At 37.5% G+C, this 19,519-nt stretch overlaps 1 protein-coding gene across 6 annotated transcripts in view; it reads right to left on the reverse strand.

Moving 5' to 3' along the window:
* SNTG1 (syntrophin gamma 1) overlaps positions 1-19,519 on the reverse strand; it is an 891,115-nt gene that overhangs the window by 671,761 nt on the left and 199,835 nt on the right. The gene's annotated exons all lie outside the window — the stretch shown is intronic.

The raw sequence follows: 19,519 nt of genomic DNA on the forward strand, positions 1-19,519 counted from the left end.
GGACACTGCAAATTTTGCAGCCGTTTACTCCAGCACTTATTTTAATTTTTGCATTGTTTTCTTTGCAATATAAAACAGAAACATAAAACTTGCTAGTGACATGTGAAAAGCTTCAGACATCAAATGAATTTGGCAAGACTGTTCTAAACTGAACTACATTACTGAGCTGTATGAGTTAATTCATCGCTAAGAATCACTGTGAATCTTTCTGCAAATGCTCTCATCTCCTTTAAATTCCAGTGACTCACTCTTGGCTCTGGTGCTTTACAATCTTGCCAGGTATCTTGGGAATGTGCACAGTGGGCACATGAAAGATAATTAGCTGTTTCTTCAAATGACCCAACTGTGGAGTGCATTAAGATAATTCTAGAGTCCCATAAATGTAGAGGATTCTTTCTTCTTTTCCTTGCTTAGTCTCCAAGAGCAGGGCATACTATGCACATCTGATGATGTCTTTCTAGTCTTTTAAGTTTTTACTGATGGACTTTTAAGAAAAATAGTTGGAATTATTTTAGCATATATTTGGGAAAAATATTTTTTTTTTGGATTATTATACTTTAAGTTGTAGGGTACATGTTAACGTGCAGGTTTGTTACATATGCATATATTTGGGACTCGTTTTACATCAGGTATAAGTCTCCCCATGATAGGCCCCGGTGTGTGATGTTCCCCTTCCTGAGTCCGAGACATTGACACAGTCATTGTGTTTTCTAGGAATTAATGATCCAATCAAACTCATCATATTTTATGGCTGCTTCATGGGATGTGCATTTTAGTCTAACATGTTGGCAGTTGAACAGCCTAGGTTAATGACATCTTACATATTGCAGCTCTTCTGGGAGTGCTAGTCAACATGGGTTAAAGCCTAAAAGCTTACACTCTTAGACTACATCCATATTTAGGGTTTACCTAAGCAAATAAGTCATATTTAGAAACTATGCATATAAATAACCACAGCAATTTTATAGTAAAAAATTGCATGTTCAAATATAAATGATTTATTATGTACATTGTGATATGTACATTCAGTATAATATTTTGTTGCCATTAAAAATGTTTTTAAAAATGTTGGTAACATAATATCCCCTGATATATGCCAAAAGTAGGTTACAAAATAAGACATTCACTGTAATCTCAATTATAGGAACATAAATACCCACAGATATACATAAATGTACACAAATATACTGAAATACATGTACATAAAAATCTACACAAATATAAGCAAATATACACAATACGAATGGACACATACATCAAAATGGTAACAGCATTTGTGTGTAACAGGATCATAAATGGCTTTTATTTCCCATTATTTTTCTGTTATTTCTAAACTTTTAGACTTTAGTTCAGTAATTTTATTGTCAAATAAATATAAAATTTGAAACTTAAAAAGTCAGTATGATACACTCTATATCATATAAATATAACTTACAGTTTTTATTTGCTTAGGAAAATATGCAACAATCCTACCCACTTTAATGAATTTCAATATCTTACCCAAGGATTTTTCTGTTTAAAATAGATACCTGTTTTATTAGGAAAAAACACAACTGCCTGCAAATGGCACTCACCACCCAGTATGAGCTGCATGCCCTTCAGTGCTTTGAAGGTGCATGAGTCTTTCAAATAATTCTTCTTCTTATTATTATTATTGAGACGGGAGTTTCACTCTTGTTGCCCAGGCTGGAGTGCAATGGTGAAATCTCAGCTCAGTGCAACCTCTGCCTCCAGGTTCAAGCAATTCTCTGCCTCAGCCTCCTGAGTAGCTGGGATTACAGGTGTGTGCCACCATGCCTGGCTAATTTTTGTAATTTTTTTAGTAGAGATGGGGAGTTTCACCATGTCGGCCAGGCTGGTCTTGAACTCCTGACCTCAGGTGATACACCCACCTCAGCCTCCCAAATTGCTGGGATTATAGGTGTGAGCCACTGTGCCCAGCCAGAACTCTTTATTAAGGTTGGTCTATTTTCATTGGCATCATGCTGAATTATTTCAGTTGCTGTTTTTTTCTGAGAACACATTTTCAGTGCTTTCTTCATCCGTGAAAAACGTCATCCGTGGAATTCACGTCAACCGTGAATTTCAGGGGTTGAGAGGCTGTGTCTTGCCCTGATATCCTTACTCCAGACTGTTAAAGTTCTCACACTAATGTCATTTTTAAGGTTGTCATGAAGACACATTATCAGCATCTGTAAAAAAACGTATTCCTCTACCAGATATGTTTCTTAGCTTTAGACCACAGAATGGAAATTCAAGCAGAAAATTTATTGATAAGAAACATATTGGTTTGATCCCATAATTAATGGAAAGGCTGAAGAATTGGACTCAGGACACAGAGGCTAGCCCAGGAGGTGAGGCATGGCTGACATGCTAACATGGGAATCCTGTCTTGAGGAGTCACTCCAAGAGGAGTCACCATAGGTCACTCACTGTGGCCCCAGCTACTGCATCTCTGGACAGTCACCTCCAAGCTGAGCTCGTCCATCCTCAGTGTCCAGTGCAATCTCTGTGTTGATGCTGCCTCAGGACAGGAAGCTGCCTCTTGCCTGGATGTTTCCTGGAATCTTCCCCACAGACCTGGTGGTTTACTCCCTGTCACTTCCTCATGTCCTTGCCAGGTCTGACCTTAGAATGGAAGCCTCCGCAACCACTCTAGGTGAAATAGCACACTGTCACTCTGTTGCCTTCATGCTGCTTTGTTTATTCTCAGGAATACTTATTGCCTTCTAACATACTATCTATGTACACATTTACTTAATAAGTGACTGTCCTCCTCCACTGAAAGATAAACCCTTTAAGCAAAGTCTTGGTTTTGTTTGCTGCCAGGTTCCCACACCTACTGAAACATAGCAAGCACCGTATAAACCAGTGCTGAATGAAAGATGGAAAGTTGACCACAGGCAGTAGGAGCTGTGGTCAGGAGATGGGATTGGTCCAATGAGATGGGGGACTCAGAGCGTCCCATCTGCAGGACGATGAAGATTAATGGGCAAATTAAAAGCGCTGTTCTGTGTTATGCACTCTTTTTAATTTCTCACTACACTAATTCAGGAGCCTTCTAGCTCATCTTCTCACTTTCAAATCTCACCAAATACATTCCATCTTTCACACTGTGTGGGAGGATGTTTAAATACAGTATGTTAACACCGGACATGAGATAATATTTGTATTTCTTAGAGTGTCTTTTTTGGCAACTACTCTGCTGAAGCTAAGTCATTCTGAAGCAGGTATTTTTCCCCTAAATGTGTTGTGTTGTTTCAGTTGCTTTCCATATATCCTTTCCAGAGAGTACCACAGGGCCCCAAATGCTTTATGCTCTCTTCTGCTTGGTGAAAACCTACTGTTTTTCAACAGAGTAAAAATGGGTTGGTTTTAAAGGGTCTTCTGATGTCTTCCTCATTTTGGTAGCATGGACCACCAGTTACCATGGGTCCCAACTCTGACCCCTGTATGTACTCTGTCAGAGTCCCTATGAGTTGCCAGGGAACTGAAGGGCCTGTAGGTCTGTTTCACATGATGTCCTTGAACACAAGGTAAGTCATAGTTACCTCTGTGCCCCCTGCAGCTCAGGCATAAAATAATATTCACCAGGTATTAAATTCATGCTCCAGGAAGGAAATGGAAGCTCAGGTGTGGAATTCAATGAGAAGGGTTGTGAGGAAGACAGGAAGGAAAATGGGGGAGAAGAGACAAGAAAAATGAGACATGAGTGAGGGAGACTAGCTGGATTAGTGTGGAGTTTATGAAATAATCCTCACAGAAGATGTAGATTATAAAACAGAGGGAGTTTCTATTCTTTATAGAAACTGTTCTTTATAGAAGAGATACTGTAAATCGCCAAGCTGCTTTTCATGGTGGCCACACTAATTTACACTCCCACCAACAGTGTATAGCTTTCCAAGGAGGAGCCCTAACACTGTCACAGTTGGTAAGAAAAGAAGCATCACATATGTGATAAAGGAGTTAGGTCAGAGAGTCAGAAAATAAATAAAGATTGCTAAGAGTAGTGGTGTCCATGGTCAAATAGATTTTTTTTTTTTTTAATTAAAAGATTCAGAAAAGATTCTAATTAGTCATTGCATTTTGTAATTTAAAGATAATTAGTGGCTTTGAGATTGCTTTTTTTTTTTTTTGAGACAGAGTCTCACTCTGTCACCAAGGCCGGAGTGCAGTGGCATGATCTCGACTTACTGCAACCGCCACCTCCCAGGTTCAAGAGATCCTCCTTCCTCAGCCCTCTGAGTAGCTGGGATTACAGGCATGTGCCACCATGCTTGGCTAATTTTTGTGTTTTTAGTAGAGACGGAGTTTCACCATGTTGGTCAGGCTCGTCTCGGCCTCCCAAAGTGCTGGGATTACAGGCATAAGCTACCACGCCTGGCCTCAGGATTCCTATAATTTTAATAGAAAGTAAAGAATCTTTTTTTCCAAGGGTTCTACATTTTCTTTTTTTTTTTTTTTTTTCTGTCTAAACAGGAATATTATGAAGAAAGTCTTACAATCCTTGGATTGGGTTTTGACTATCTCCTGAATGTTGATGATTTTCATAACTATTCATTTCATTCCTATTTATTCTGAATTTAATTTCTGTCATTTCAGCCATTTCAGCTTGGTTAAGAACCCTTGCTGGGGAACTAGTGTGATCATTTGGAGGTAAGATGACACTCTGGCTTTTTAAGTTGCCCAAGTTCTCGTTCTGGTTCTTTCTTATCTGTATGGGCTGATGTTCCTTCAATCCTTGAAGTTACTGTCCTGTGGATGGGTTTTTCTTTCCTTTTATCTTCTTTGATAAGTTTGATTATAGTATAAGGTAGGCTTAGTCTACTGACTTTGATTCTAATTCACTCCTGGGTCTTGAAGGGGTCTGCTCTGATTGCTATCTCTGTGACCTTGTTTATATTTTTTTGAATGTTCTGATCCATGGAGCTCCGTTAGACAGGGGCAACAGTTGGTAAACAAGCCATACCCTTGCTGGATTGGCTCTTATCTGCTGTCCGTGTGCTTTGCAGGGAAACACAGGGTTGCACCTGCCTGCAGAGTTCAGGCAGAAGCAGAACCACTGTGCTGGAAGCTCTAGCAAGTGTGACTCATCTAGCTACAAGAGGTGGGGGTGGGTGGGGTCACCTGTTCTGCTGACCATCTGGGTGCTTCCCAGGACAACAGGGAGCTGTGGCAACAGGCCAAGTTCACACAGATGTAGGATGGCTGGGCTGGAAGTTATAGCAGGCATTGCCCACCTGGCTATCAGTAGCAGGTGTGGGTGGGGTGAGGTGCCCTGCTATTCAGGTGTTTCTCAGGACAAAAATAGTCTGTGCCCTTTAGCTGAATTCACACAAAAGCAGAACCACTAAATGCTCAACATCCCTGATCATTAGAAAATACAAATCAAAACCACAAAGGGATACCATCTCACATCAGTCAGAATGCTTATTACTAAAAGAACAAAACATAACCGATGCTGGTGAGGCTGCAGATGTAAGGGAAAGCTTATATGCTGTTGTGGGAGTTTAAACTAGTTTAGCCGACATGGAAAGCAGGTTGGCAATTTCTCAAAGAACTCAAAGCAGAACTACCATTTGGCCCAGCATTCTAATATTGGGCATATTCCCCCTCAAAATATAAATTACTCTACCATAGAGACACATGCACACATAAGTTCATCACAGTACTATTTACAATAGCAAAGACATGAAATCAACCTAAATATCCATCAATAGTTGGTCTTGATAAAGAAAATGTGGTACATAGACACCATGAAATACCATGTAGCCATTAAAAAGGAACCAGATCATGTCCTTTGCAGCAACATGGATGAAGCTGGAGACCATTATCCTAATCAAACTAACACAGAGTCAGGAAACCAAATACAACATGTTTTCACTTATAACTGGGAGCTAAACGTTGAGTACACATGGACACAAAGAAGAGAACAACAGACAGTGGGACCTACTTGAGGGTGAAGGTCAGAAGGAGGGTGAGGATCAAAAAACTATCTATCAGGTACTATGCTCATTATCTGGGAGACAAAACAATCTACACACCAAACCCCTGCAACATGAAGTTTAACTAAATACAGTAAACTAAACTAAAAAATAAATTTAAAAAATTAAACACCCAAACAACAATTTTAGATAAACTGATAGATAACAAGGACAGAAGAGATGCAGCATAAATATTCCACTACTTCTGAAAAATAAAGTTTTTAAAAACAAAGAAATAAAATTCATTGAATTTTTTGTTAAAAGAAAGTCCCCACAAATCATGAAAGACCCTGTAAAGGTTAATGAGAATATGTCATGTATCCATAAACTGATATAAACAAGAATTAAATAGTTCTTGCTACCTACTGATCACTTTAATATCTGCTGCATATTAATGGTAGCTATCAGTAATATTCTCTGCTGGTAAACACACTAATAGAAATAATAACAATTCAAATAATGACAAATGCTTACCAGAATAAACATAAACATAAAAGAACACTACAGTTCTTCAGTTTCATTCCTTTATGTAATATTTTACTTTCTGACTTGTCTTTTTATTTATTACCACATGGTGGAATGTTAAGAATGTTCAGGATTTGGATTTAGAATCTGATTGAAGTATTCACGTAGGATAAAACAAAGTTGAATTTCATTCAGAAAGCTTTGAGAACAGTATTGGGAAGGGGACGAATCGCCGTGAAGATCAATTGACTTTTCATGCCTTTTCTTGTTGACAGGGGGTAGGGCCTTGAAAGAGCTTGGCTCTTCTCAGACTGCAGCACGCAGCCATGCAGAAAAGGGAATCCGAGTCTCACAGAGATGTTCATTTCCAGGCCGACTACTGGGTTGACATAATTGAACCTGTGGAGCTATTTCCCACTGGGATCACAGAAAATAGCCCAATCCAGGATCAGTTCTATGCTACAGTTTCTATTTATTTGACCTTTTTTTCATTGTAAATACATAAAAGAGGACTGAAAATTACTTTATAACCACTGGAAGAATATCATCAAAGCTGGATTCTTTTTGATAGTAAGTTGGGATCATTCTAGTCTCCTGTCCAAAGTGAACACTTCCACCTGTGCTCTGAATCTCAATTCTTCCTGGGACCACATTCCATCGGTGATTCAAGTATGCCCCCTCTTCCATCTATAACCGCTCAACTGTTTTTTCTCCTAAAGTACATACATTCATCTCAGCATCTCTCATTTTTAAAAGGTAAGAAAATGGAATATACCCTACTAACCATACATTCCCCCTAATTGTTATTTTATCTTTCCCTGTCATCACAGAAAAGATTCTTGAAATTGTTGTTTACCCTTGTTGATTACATTTCTACCATATTTTATGGGAAAAAAAAAAAAAAGCTTTCCTATAAGCCAGGAAAAGCCTGCTTGCCAAATCCAGTGTACTTATGTCACTGCTTCCCTTGCCTAACAGCTCTGTGACAACTTGGTTCAGCAACTGCATTACCTCTCTTTTTATTTTATCTTACATTGATAGTAAGCCTCATTTAGAAAGCTCCTCTCCCTGTGCTCTTTTCATAGGCATTGGTGATCTCCAGCTTCCATTCCCCTTTACTCTTGTTAACCGTGCATATTTGTTCACCTGGGTGACTTTTTAACTTTCAGTGTTCTTGCTATAACGTATGCCATGGTAACTGCTGGAACTGCCTCACATGTTCTCATCAATTCAAGGATCTCTTCCTTTGTGACAGCAACACTGATATTAACCCACCACCACTGACACTGATATTAATGCAGCACCACAGATTGAGTTCCATGAATGGCATATTATGTACTGAATCTTGGCAGCCCCCACCCCCATAGTCTTTTTTATGTATTGGCCTTAACTAACATGCTCAACAATATAGAAAATTTAAGCATATCCTTCTAAGGGCTGTCTTGCTAAGCATCCCAGGCTGGACTAGTTGTCATTTTCTCTGCTTCCAGACTTCCTTTGTTAATTACATTGAAGTTTCTTATTATGAATTATACTGTGCTTTCAAAAAGACATGTTGAAGTTTTAACTCATAGTACTGCAGAATGTAAACTCATTTGGAAAAGGGGACTATTGCAGGTGTAAATGGTTAAAATAAAGTCATACTGGGGTAGGGTGGGCCCTGAATCCAACATGACTTATATTCTTTAAAGAAGAGAAGAGACACACAATGAGGATGACAAGTGCCAGTGGAGGCAGAGACTGGAGTGACACAGCTGCAAGCTTAGACCTGTCAAAGACAGATGGCCACCAGAGGAAGCTGGGAAGGGGCCAGGAGGCAGCTTCTACCCAGAATCTCAGAGGGCACATGGCCCTGCTGACACCCTGATGTTGGATTTCTAGCCTCAAGAACTTTGAGAATAAGTGTCTCTTAAGTCACTCAGTTTATGGCAGCCCTAGGGAGTCAATACGGATATTAGTACCAGAAGGAAGGGAGCTGGCATACAGATAGCTAAAAAAATGTGGAAGTGGCTTTGGAATTGGGTAAGAGACAGAAGCTGAGAGAATTCTGAGATGCTTAACAGAAAAAGCATAGTTTGTCTTGAAGAGACTGTTGTTAGAAATATGGACATTAACAGTGGTCCTGTTGAGGCCTTATGGAGAAATGACAAGCATATTATTGGACAGTGGAGGAAAGGAAGGAAAGGCAATACTTGGTATAAAGTGTCAGAGAATGTGGGTGAATCGTGTTCTAGAATTGGGTGAAAAGCAGAACTTGTAAATCATAAACGAGAATATAAAAGAGCTGAGGATATTTCCAAGCAAAGCACAGAAGGTGCAGACTGGCTCGTCCTTGCTTCTTATGGTAAAATGTGAGAAAAAGAGATAAAGTGAAGAATGAACAATGAGGCAAAAAGGAATCAGTATTTGTTGATACGGAAAATCCCTAGGGTACTAAGATACCACGTCCTGGAGATGGGGGTCAAGGATGAAACTGAACAGCTGTTTTTAACGAGATTTTATTTACAACTCATGGATCCAATCCACAAATCTCTCAGCAGAAGCTAGGGATAGAGATACAGTTATCCAGGAATGATTTGTTGGGGACACTTCTTGTCTTATGGCTTGGATCCCTGTGAATTGTACAGGAAACTGATAAAGCTTTTGAGAATTTTATACCAGCAGAGACACTGTCAGTTTAGACTGAAAGAGACAGAGATGGGACAAAATGAAGGAAAAATTCTAGGGTATAAAAATGGGTGCAGAGTCACTGCCCACTGGGACCTACTTGGGCCAAGAGAGTGAGGATTTTTGCCACAGAAGGCCAGAGGACAGATTTTCAAGATACAGAGAATTATTAGTAGTCCTTGAAACCTAATAGATTTTTCTCTGTTGAATTTCAGACTTGCCTGGGACCTGTGACTCCTTTATTCTTCCAGTTTCTCCCTTTGGAATGACAATGTCTATATTCTGCCTATCTTAGTCTAATTACTGTAACTTGGAAGCAGATAACTTGTTTGGTGTTTTGACAGATCCACAGCTGGAGAGGTTTTGTCATAGGATTGATCACAACCTGAATCTCACCCATAAATAATTTAAATGATAAAATTTAGAATGTTTTAATTTGATGATATGTAGATAAGATTTCAGACTTAGAGTTGATGCAGCAGTGGTTACTCTGGGGATGTTGGGATGTGGTGAATATATTTTAATGATGATTAAAAAATTATATGACTTTTTTACAGAAATAGAGAAAGTAATTCTAAAATTTTATGGAATGACAATAGACCCATAAATAGCAAAAGCAATTTTGAGAAAGAATAACAAAGCTGGCAGGGCTCAGTGGCTCAAGCCTGTAATCCCAGCACTTTGGAAGGCCGAGACGGGCAGATCACAAGGTCAGGAGATCGAGGCCATCCTGGCTAACACGGTGAAACCCCGTCTCTACTAAAAAATACAAAAAACTAGCCAGGCGTGGCGGCAGGCGCCTGTAGTCCCAGCTACTCGGGAGGCTGAGGCAGGAGAATGGCGTGAACCTGGGAGGCGGAGCTTGCAGTGAGCTGAGATCTGGCCACTGCACTCCAGCCTGGGTGACAGAGCGAGACTCCATCTCAAAAAAAAAAAAAAAAAAAAAAGAATAACAAAGCTAGAGGCATCACATTTGATTTCAAATTATATTACAAAGCTACAGTAATCAAAACAGTATAGTACTAGCATAGAAACAGGAAAATAGACTGACGGAATGAAATAGAAAATGCAGAAATAAACATATGCATATGTGGTCAACTAATCTCCAACAGATATATAACAAGATGCTCAACATCACTAATTATCAGAGAAATGAAAATCAAAACCACAGTAAGATGTGGTTTTATGTTTAAATGGCTCATATATATATATGATTGGAATGTAAATTTGTACAATCATTTAAATAAAACAGAATGGAGGTTCCTCAAAAAATTAAATATGGAACTACCATGTGATCCAGCAATCCCACCTCTGAGTATATATCCACAAAATAAAATAAAATCAGTACTTTGAGGAGATAATTACACTCCCATGTTCATTGAGGCATTATTCACAATAGCCAAGATATGAAAACAATCTAGACATCTAACAACAAATGAATAGACAAAGAAAATGTGATGTGTGTGTACACATATGTACAATGGAATATTATTCAGCCTTAATAACAAGTAAATCCTGTCACTGGCAGCAACATCCATGAACCTGAAGGACATTCTGCTGAGTGAAATAAACCAGACACAGAAAAAAATGATTTCACACACATGTGGAATGCATATATATAACAAAACCTAACGTACACCTTCAATATGTACAATTTTTATTTTTCAATTATACCTCCAAAAATCTGCAAAAATTTCAAGAAATAATCAAGTGCCCCCTTTGATTATTCCAGGTCAAAATATAAGGGTTACTGAAACAGTTATTTGTGAATGCTTTCCTGATCACATTTGCTAGCCTTCACACTGAAAGCAAACACTGTCCATAAATGTGATTTATAATACACGTATTTTATATTATTTGAAACTTTCACTGACTATATCCCCTGGAAGCTTATTTTATATTGTTCTGCTTTTTCTCTGTGTTTTTCATACCCTCTTTTTGAAATTAAACATGTTGTTTTTATTCTAATTTGCTCCTTCCCATGGTCCAGATTATTTTTATACCTTTCTGTTGTTAAATAAGGCATTCTAAAATTTCAAGTTAACGGTTAATGAATATCTTTGTAATCTTTCTAAACACAACAAAGGCCTCAAATATTTCTTGAAACCATTATCTCCTATCCTAAATTATATTGTTGTCAAATAATCTGGAACTCCCATACTTTCTTAATCCTCAAATTTGCTTCTGCTTTGTGTAGTCACTGTTTATTTATATTTACCAAAGTGTTTAATAATTTTTTGCTCAGTGTTAATTTTTGATTCTGAGACTTCCCTTGCGATATCATTTATCTTTTTCCTCAAGTACATCTTTTAGAAATGCATTTTTTTTTTTTTTTTTTTTTTTGAGATGGAGTCTCGCTCTGCCGCCCAGGTTGGAGTACAGTGGCCGGATCTCAGCTCACTGCAAGCTCCGCCTCCCAGGTTTATGCCATTCTCCTGCCTCAGTCTCCCGAGTAGCTGGGACTACAGGCGCCCGCCACCTCGCCCGGCTAGTTTTTTTTTTTTTTTTTTTTTTTTTGTATTTTTAGTAGGGACGGGGTTTCACCGTGTTAGCCAGGATGGTCTCGATCTGCTGACCTCGTGATCCGCCCGTCTCGGCCTCCCAAAGTGCTGGGATTACAGGCTTGAGCCACCGCGCCCGGACTAGAAATGCATTTATTGAGCATCTTTTAATGCAAATTTCAAAGGTTCTGTATGATAAAAAAATTCTTTCTAATTTTTGTAAGTAAAAGTGTGAACACAGGAAAAGCAAGCTGGCATTTCCATTCTTTTAGCATTGTGAAAGTGTTAATTTTTGCTCCTGGTTTCCATTATCATGATAGTAAAATATATAACCTTTTCTCTCTGACTACTTAAACACTTTTCAATTTCCCGTTGGCATTTTGTAATCTACCACAAAATCAGCTATATATACATTTCTTCGTATTTATCTTTCTTGATATTTGTGCCTCCTAGATTTGAAGACTTTTGTGTTTCCTCACTTATGAAAAATCTGTAAAATAGTTTGTCTCTCACTCTCACTAATCTCTCTCTGATACTCCAATTAGCTTTATGTGAGAGCCTCTAATTTTGCCTTCTTTGACTCTTAACTATCTTAGCTTCAATTTCTATCTTTTCAGTTCTATATTCAGGATAACTTATTTTGTTATATTTTATGGCTATAACTAAAGATATGTCATTCTTGGGCTATGATAATCTAATAATTCTCCTCAGAGTTTTAAACTTAGAGTTTTAACTTAGAGAATATTTCCCAACATTCCATTTGTTTCTTTTTCACATTTACATGAACATTTTTTCCTTAGTGTTATTGTACAGAATTTCCAGTTGAATTTTATTTCCTTAATTTATTAACTATTTGTATGAAATTCTGGTCACCTAAAATTACTTTGGTCAAGGTACAGTGGCTCATGCTTGTGGTCCCAGTACTTTGGGAGGTGGAGGCAAGAGGATTGCTTGAGATCAGGGGTTGGAGACTAGTCTGGGAAGCACAGCAAGATCCTGTCTTAACAACGACAGCAAAATAATAAATGAAATTACTTTGTATTTAGTTTTATTATGAGCTTTGAAAACAGAGGGCTTTTTCCTGCTGTATTTGTAGTCGTTGACCATGAGATCTGAAGTCATGTTTGGTTGTTTATAATGTGTGATATGAGGATGGTTTCTCCATAACACAATTGGGAAAAGTTTCAAGTCTGAGCCATTTCTCCACCAGGGCAGTATGAATCTAAACCCACGGATCTTGTGAGGGCAATTCTGTGGGTAAAATTGTTACTCATAGTAGCTTGTGCTTTGCTGACAACTCAGGCCAAGACAGTGAGAATCACGTTTTCAACTCTTGTAGGAAGACTGATGTGTTTTATAGATTATATCTGGGGTCCTCTGAGGGTGCTGGCTTTAAACTAAGAAGTTTCAGTTCCCATTTATTGAGGTCCTTGCCTTCTGCATTCCACCTGGACAGTAGAAACTAAGGTTTCCTTCTGGATGCTATGAAGCCTTGAAACGAAACTTTCAACCACTCTTTTCCCTTCTGTGCCATGTGCGATGCTCTGTATGATCAGGAAGTGTGTGTGCTAAACTAACCATTTAAGGTATAAACAATAATACAAAAGACGTTTAATATAATTTATTAATTCTTATGTCTTAGTATCTAATGTAGTGGTTGGTACATAGCAGGCACTCAATAAATATCTGTTGCCTAAATAAATCAGTTTAATGCTATGAGTTAAGGTGTATGCAATATTAGAGAATAAAGTTGTCTGTCATCAATTTTATCTTCATCAAATTATGTTCTGACTCTCACTACTAGTCATGTGAATTCTAAGTCACATTGGATTTCAGAGTAATTTCGCTATCTTAAATTTCATTTCTGACTGACATAGCCATGAATGTACAGCCAAAAATTACTAAAATGACACTTGAATGCAATTTGTATGTCCAAATTATGAGTATATATTAATATACAGATAAAATTGTGTGTTCCTTAAAGAATGGAGTGAGCATATAATTTTTCTTTTCAAACATTTTTGTAATTATAATTAGAACTAACATTTATGAAATTAACTGCAAGCTGAGAATTGGGATAAGAACTTAAGTTAACTTACTTTTCAACACTCCATGAAGCTGGTTCTATTATTTTTTTCTGTTTTATAGTGGGAGAAACAATAACCAACAAAAATCTCAACTTGTTCAAAGTCATACCACTTTTAAGTCATGGTATTGGAATTTGAACCTCGGATGAAGTACTGGGAGCAATATACGGTTTATTTATCTGGACATTTGTGTAGGAATTTTTGAAAGAATATAAGTACTTATTATTGCTTTTATCACCTATGAATTGTAGCATCTTTGCTACTGGCATGAATGATTTTTAAAGTGCTTTTACTGTATAAAGTAATATTGCTTTTAAATTTCTACAGCCTCTTTCTATATGCTCTGTCTAGCTAAAGACAAGAACTTTTGTTACAAGTGAGACACTCAAAAAGAGCAAAGTATTTCTTTGCTCATCTCTTAATCACAACCATCATTTTATTTAGTTTGTGCTTAGACTATGTCTCTATTTTCATTCCTGTTCACCATCAGCAATGGAGGGAGATAGAATTAAAACATCAGTACCGATCCTGGGATAAGCAAGTAGTTTCTCTGTACAGAATTTTTCTTTTTCCAATATATTTGTGAATTGTGATTCCTCAGTGGAGATTAATTAGAGTGCTACATTAGAAACTTAATATGCAGTGCTACTAAGTTTCAATGATTTAAAGTTTGATTCTTCCCATTTGCTTGCAGTAAAAGACACTTTTTTAGGCTCTCTCCCCAATCAAATAACCAGTTTAGCATGATAATGATATACATAAATTTAAAAGTCAGCTATTGAATACAGAAGTGATATTAGAAGGCGTGTTTAATGCAGTGGTGTGTGGCTGCTCAGAGGCAGACACAGTCAGAAAAACAAAACAATTGGACTTGCAAAGCAGATTGAATGGTAAACTAATGAAAAAAAATGAAGATAACATTTATTTTACTGAAGGAAATATGTCCTAATTGTATACTTTTGGTCAGAGAGTTTGTAGGTTGAGATAACTTTGGAAATACATCCTGTTTGGGCATTCTGAAATGAAGCATTATTAAAAATTAATCCAGCAGCAAGAGTGACAGAAAAATGACTACATGTCTTGAATGTTTCGATCTATGCAAACCTGGTCTAGACCAGTAGGCTTCTCTGCAGTTATTACAGGACAATTGCCAGGCCTTGAGGCAGTCGGCTCTCAAAGGATTCCAGCTCTGAGAAAGCCCTTGAGACTTCTGTTCCAGTCCCTTCACCCACTGGGCGGTGGGCCAGAATAACCACTTTGATGAAAAGGGCCTAAAAGGAGCACCTGTTGTAACTGAACCCAATGCTTAAGTCATTCAAGATGATTACATCTGATGCACTGTTTTCACTATTGCTAAGTAAATCCATACCTTCGTCATGACCTCATATTCCCTCTAGTACTCCTAAGATGTATTTTAATGCAATGTTAGTACCACTAAATTACTCTTAAAAGTCACAGTAAATGGCTTCCAAAGTGCATCTATCGTATAGGCCTCATGTGTCGGTCTGAAGAGTGCACCTCAGCCTCAGCTGCTAGCTCTACGTCAATGAATTTCTCCTTCCCCATCGCTCAGGAATCAATTTCTTTCTGTTTTAAAGGATCTGTAGGACACACCACACTTTCTGATATTATACCTAACATTTCTCTATCTTCACGATTCCATTGTCCTTATTTACCAGGTGACTTTATATTTTTATTCCTGACTGTGGAAGTTCTTAACCACTTTAACTTCCATGACCCCAGATATAACTGTGATGTATGTAAAAGCATGCTGCTTCCAGGATTGTATGCCCCTGAGGGAAAAGCTTGTACCTCTCCACTTTGTGGAACCTGGTACTCACCTTCACAGCAGACATGGACCTTTTCTGGCCAATACAGCTCATGGGCTTTCTTTCGTTTTCCTCTGCCTTGCTGACTAACCTGGATACTATTGTCACCTGTTCCAGAAGTTTCTCCACTGATGACGCTGACTCACACACCTTCCTCTACAATATGATCTTGACAAATCACCAACATTGGGATCTGTGTTTTTTATATATATATATATATAATATAATATATATATTATATAATATATATAAATACATGAAACATATATGAAATTTATATATAAAACATACATATGTTTTATATTGTCACCTGTCACCTGCATTTATTTTTTCGTCAATACTAAACTTTTGAAAAAAAATACACTAATTTCTTACAATTGTTCCATTATTTACTAAGTTATTTTAATCAATTTTGTGTACATTATAATACAGCATTCTGAGAAAGTTTCTTTTCCTTCCATTCAAACCTATTTCTTCTCCTGTATCAGTTATGGATGTGAATTGTCTCATAAAACTATAGAACCTGGCACAACCAATTAAAAATAGCCAGTCTGAGTCCAAAGGCCTGCTTTGAGATTCTTAGAAATTTAGTCACATGGCCCTTTCAAAACTTAACATCACTGTTTTCATTACTGAGTCATGAAGATAAATAGAGTCCCTGAATTTCCCTGGCCACTGTGACTCCTTTTCACTTCATCTTCCTCAGTGTGCGACCACTTGTCTTCAGGTGCGATGACCCAAGAAGGGTGCCACAGAGCCAGCCATTGTGTAATCATGCATAAACTTCAAAGCATGGCAGAAACAGCTCACCTACACAACCAGAGACAGCTCTTCCTCTGTTGCTTTCTCTATTAAATATTCCAGAATTCCACCAACAGTAATATGCCTCCGACCTTGCACAGACTGTACACATAGCACTCCACATGCAGGCACTTAGCATGCCCTATGAGGAGCACTGAGCACACTGTGTGATGGGCATGTGGCACGCCTCACTAAGACACAGAGCATACCATACAATCAGCATTTTTTTTTTTAGCACAGCATATGATTGCCACCTAGCACATCTTAATACAGCAATGTAACACGCCATACACTAAGCACTTAGGGTACAAGTCACTATACACCTATCCGAGCAGACCTGAGCTCCAAGAAAGCAAGTGTGCATCTTTTCCTTCTAATCACAGAGCTTGCACAGTTCTTAGGACATAGTGTGAATTCAGTAGTAGAGGATTTATTACAATGGTTGCCTTAGTATATAAAAATTACATTTTATGTGCTTATTAAAAAAATCATGTTCTAATACTACACATTTAAATTTACTAGGCATTACTTAAATATATATTTGAGAGATTTCTATGTGACACATACATAAATAAAGAAAACCTGATGTCTATTTAAAGAAACAAACAAAAATTCTATTGGACCAAACTAACCATCTTCTTCAATTTAGCTAATGTATTTTTAAAATAATAACTACTACATTATTTTGATACTGTTTACAGGACAGAAAAACAAGTGTTGATTATAGTTATATTTAAAATTTCACCTTTAATTGCTTTAAACAATGGCTTATATTCTTAGCTGGGATTTAATTTCACATTTAGAGGAGCCATTGATTACTGAGTTCCTGATGTTAAAAATGCATATGCTCACTTTCCTAGTCCACCTGCTATCCAAACCAAACTCTGTGATTGCTTTGTATTCACATAATCTTTTCAAAGAACTCTGGACTAAAGCCAAATGTGCCTTTCAATAATCAGCAGCTGGACTCTTGTATAGTGATAGCAGAAATCTGAGTGCTTTCAGGTATGGCTTTGTCGGTAAATAAGTAACTATCTTATAGTATCATTTATGAGAGGGTATGCCATGAAAAAAATAAGATAACGTATGTTCAGTGCAAGTAACTGCATGCCCACAAGAATTTGTAATGCAGTTACAAACTCTTTAACACAACAAATATTTCAAAAATTCTATGGAGTATTTAATCCCATTCTCATACTGTCTGTCACTTAACACTCGAATTTTAGCAACAGGCTTCAATTACTAGGGCCAATTTCTTTAGGAATTTGGCAACAATTTTCTTCCTCACTGCCTAGCACAAGCGGAAGCAGGGAAAGGCCTTGGAGGTAATTTGGCATAGGAACAGGATAATTTTCTGCCTTATTCAACAATAATTTGAAGCTATATCAATAATTTATAAGCAGAGGATTGAAAGTAAAGCTTCAAAGTCCATTTCATTCATGTAATTAGGACCATATTGCTATTCAGCATCTTATATTTAGAGGTAAGCTTTACTAACATGCAATGGTAATTTTTTGAAAAATAAGATTTATGCTTTAGAAGTATCAGACAAATATTATTTTACACAGTCTATTAGAAAATTTCTGAACAATGATTCATTACATCTATCCTTTAGCAGCAATGCTATTCACATACTAAGAAGGTGATTTAGTTTGCCCTGCCATAAAACAGTAGCAGAGACTGGGTGACTTCAACAACTGAGATTTGTTTTCTCGATATTCTGGAGGCTCGACGTGTCAGCGGGTTGGTTTCTCCCAAAGCCTTTCTCAAGGGCTTGCAAATGGCCATTTTTTCCCTGTGTCTTCACATGGTCTTCTCTGTGATTCTGTCTCTGTCCTAACCTCCTCTTTTAATAAGGACACAAGGCATATTGGATTAGGGAGCATCCTAATGGCCTCGTTTTAATTTAGCTAGCTCTCGTAAGACACCATCTCCAGCTACAGATTCTGAGGTACTGGGAGTTAAGAATTTAACATACTAATCTGGGGGAGAGACACAGTTCAGATCCTAACTGAAGGATTTTGTTATTTTTGTTGTTATTCTAATACTAAGAAAAAGACACTGAAAACCCTATATTATTTATATTCAATTTTGGTAAAAGCAAAGTCACCTTGGGAAATGGGATATCTACGTTTGAATCCAAGCCCTGCCACTTATTACTTGTATGGCCTTGGGCACATCACTTAAGAAAGCAAAGATGTGTTGACTTGTGTGCATTTTTAGCTGCTACCTGTAGGTTACACAGCTATTTGTCACACAGGACTGGTTTGCTTGAAGATGTCCCTTCTTTTGGTCTCTACAATGTCACCTTTCCCAGTAGGAAAAACAAAACAAAATCTGTGCTTTGCATATACATAAAAGGCAGATTTTATTCTGAAAAGGGGTTTTTGTTTGGAAATTATGAGAATTAATGAGGTATTGTAATAGGCATCTTTTAGCAATTTCATATTTCATCTTTTATAATGCATGTAAGAAAAAACCATACTCTTGCTTTCTTAATATAAAGATATTCTAAATGCCTGATCTCTTTATATTTTTGGCAGCAGTGAATAAAACTATAGATTTTAGCTGAGTGTAACTGAATTATTTGCTTGCTCTTTGGTTTATCTACTGATCATTAGGAATTCACATAAGACTTGTGCAGTATTCTCCATTCTCCTTTTAGGAACACTGAAACCAGCAAATGCATTCATTTACTCAAATTAACTGTCTGACAGTCTAAATATCCATGCTTTTATGCACCGAAGTAATTGTGTGTTGGAGCACTGAGTGGTACAATAATTACCATCAGCTACTAGTCTGTATTTATGTACACCTCTGCAATGCCTCAGTAAAAACTGACAAATCAGGTTTGAGGTGAGTCTTAGGACTTTGCAGAGGCACGTGGAGTATGAAATCTTAGATGTCGCAAATGCATCTAAGATTTTGTACTCCGGTGACCTAATCTCACCTGCAGTATTGATGACCTGATCTACCACAGGTTTCCGCTTAGTTTCTGAATCTGTCACAATATGCTAGAAGTTGTGAGCCCCCTGAATCCACCGAGTGTCTGTGTTTAGCACATAAAAGCCTCTCTGTAAATATTTGTTAAATAAATGTACTTCCAGTCCCATTTTATATGCAAAGCAATTAGGTTTTTCTCTCTATTGGTCTGGTGCATTCTTCCTGTGAGAGCTTGTACAATT

The sequence above is a fragment of the Macaca thibetana genome, chromosome 8 (assembly GCF_024542745.1).
Source record: "Macaca thibetana thibetana isolate TM-01 chromosome 8, ASM2454274v1, whole genome shotgun sequence".
Classification (NCBI taxonomy): Eukaryota; Metazoa; Chordata; class Mammalia; order Primates; family Cercopithecidae; genus Macaca; species Macaca thibetana.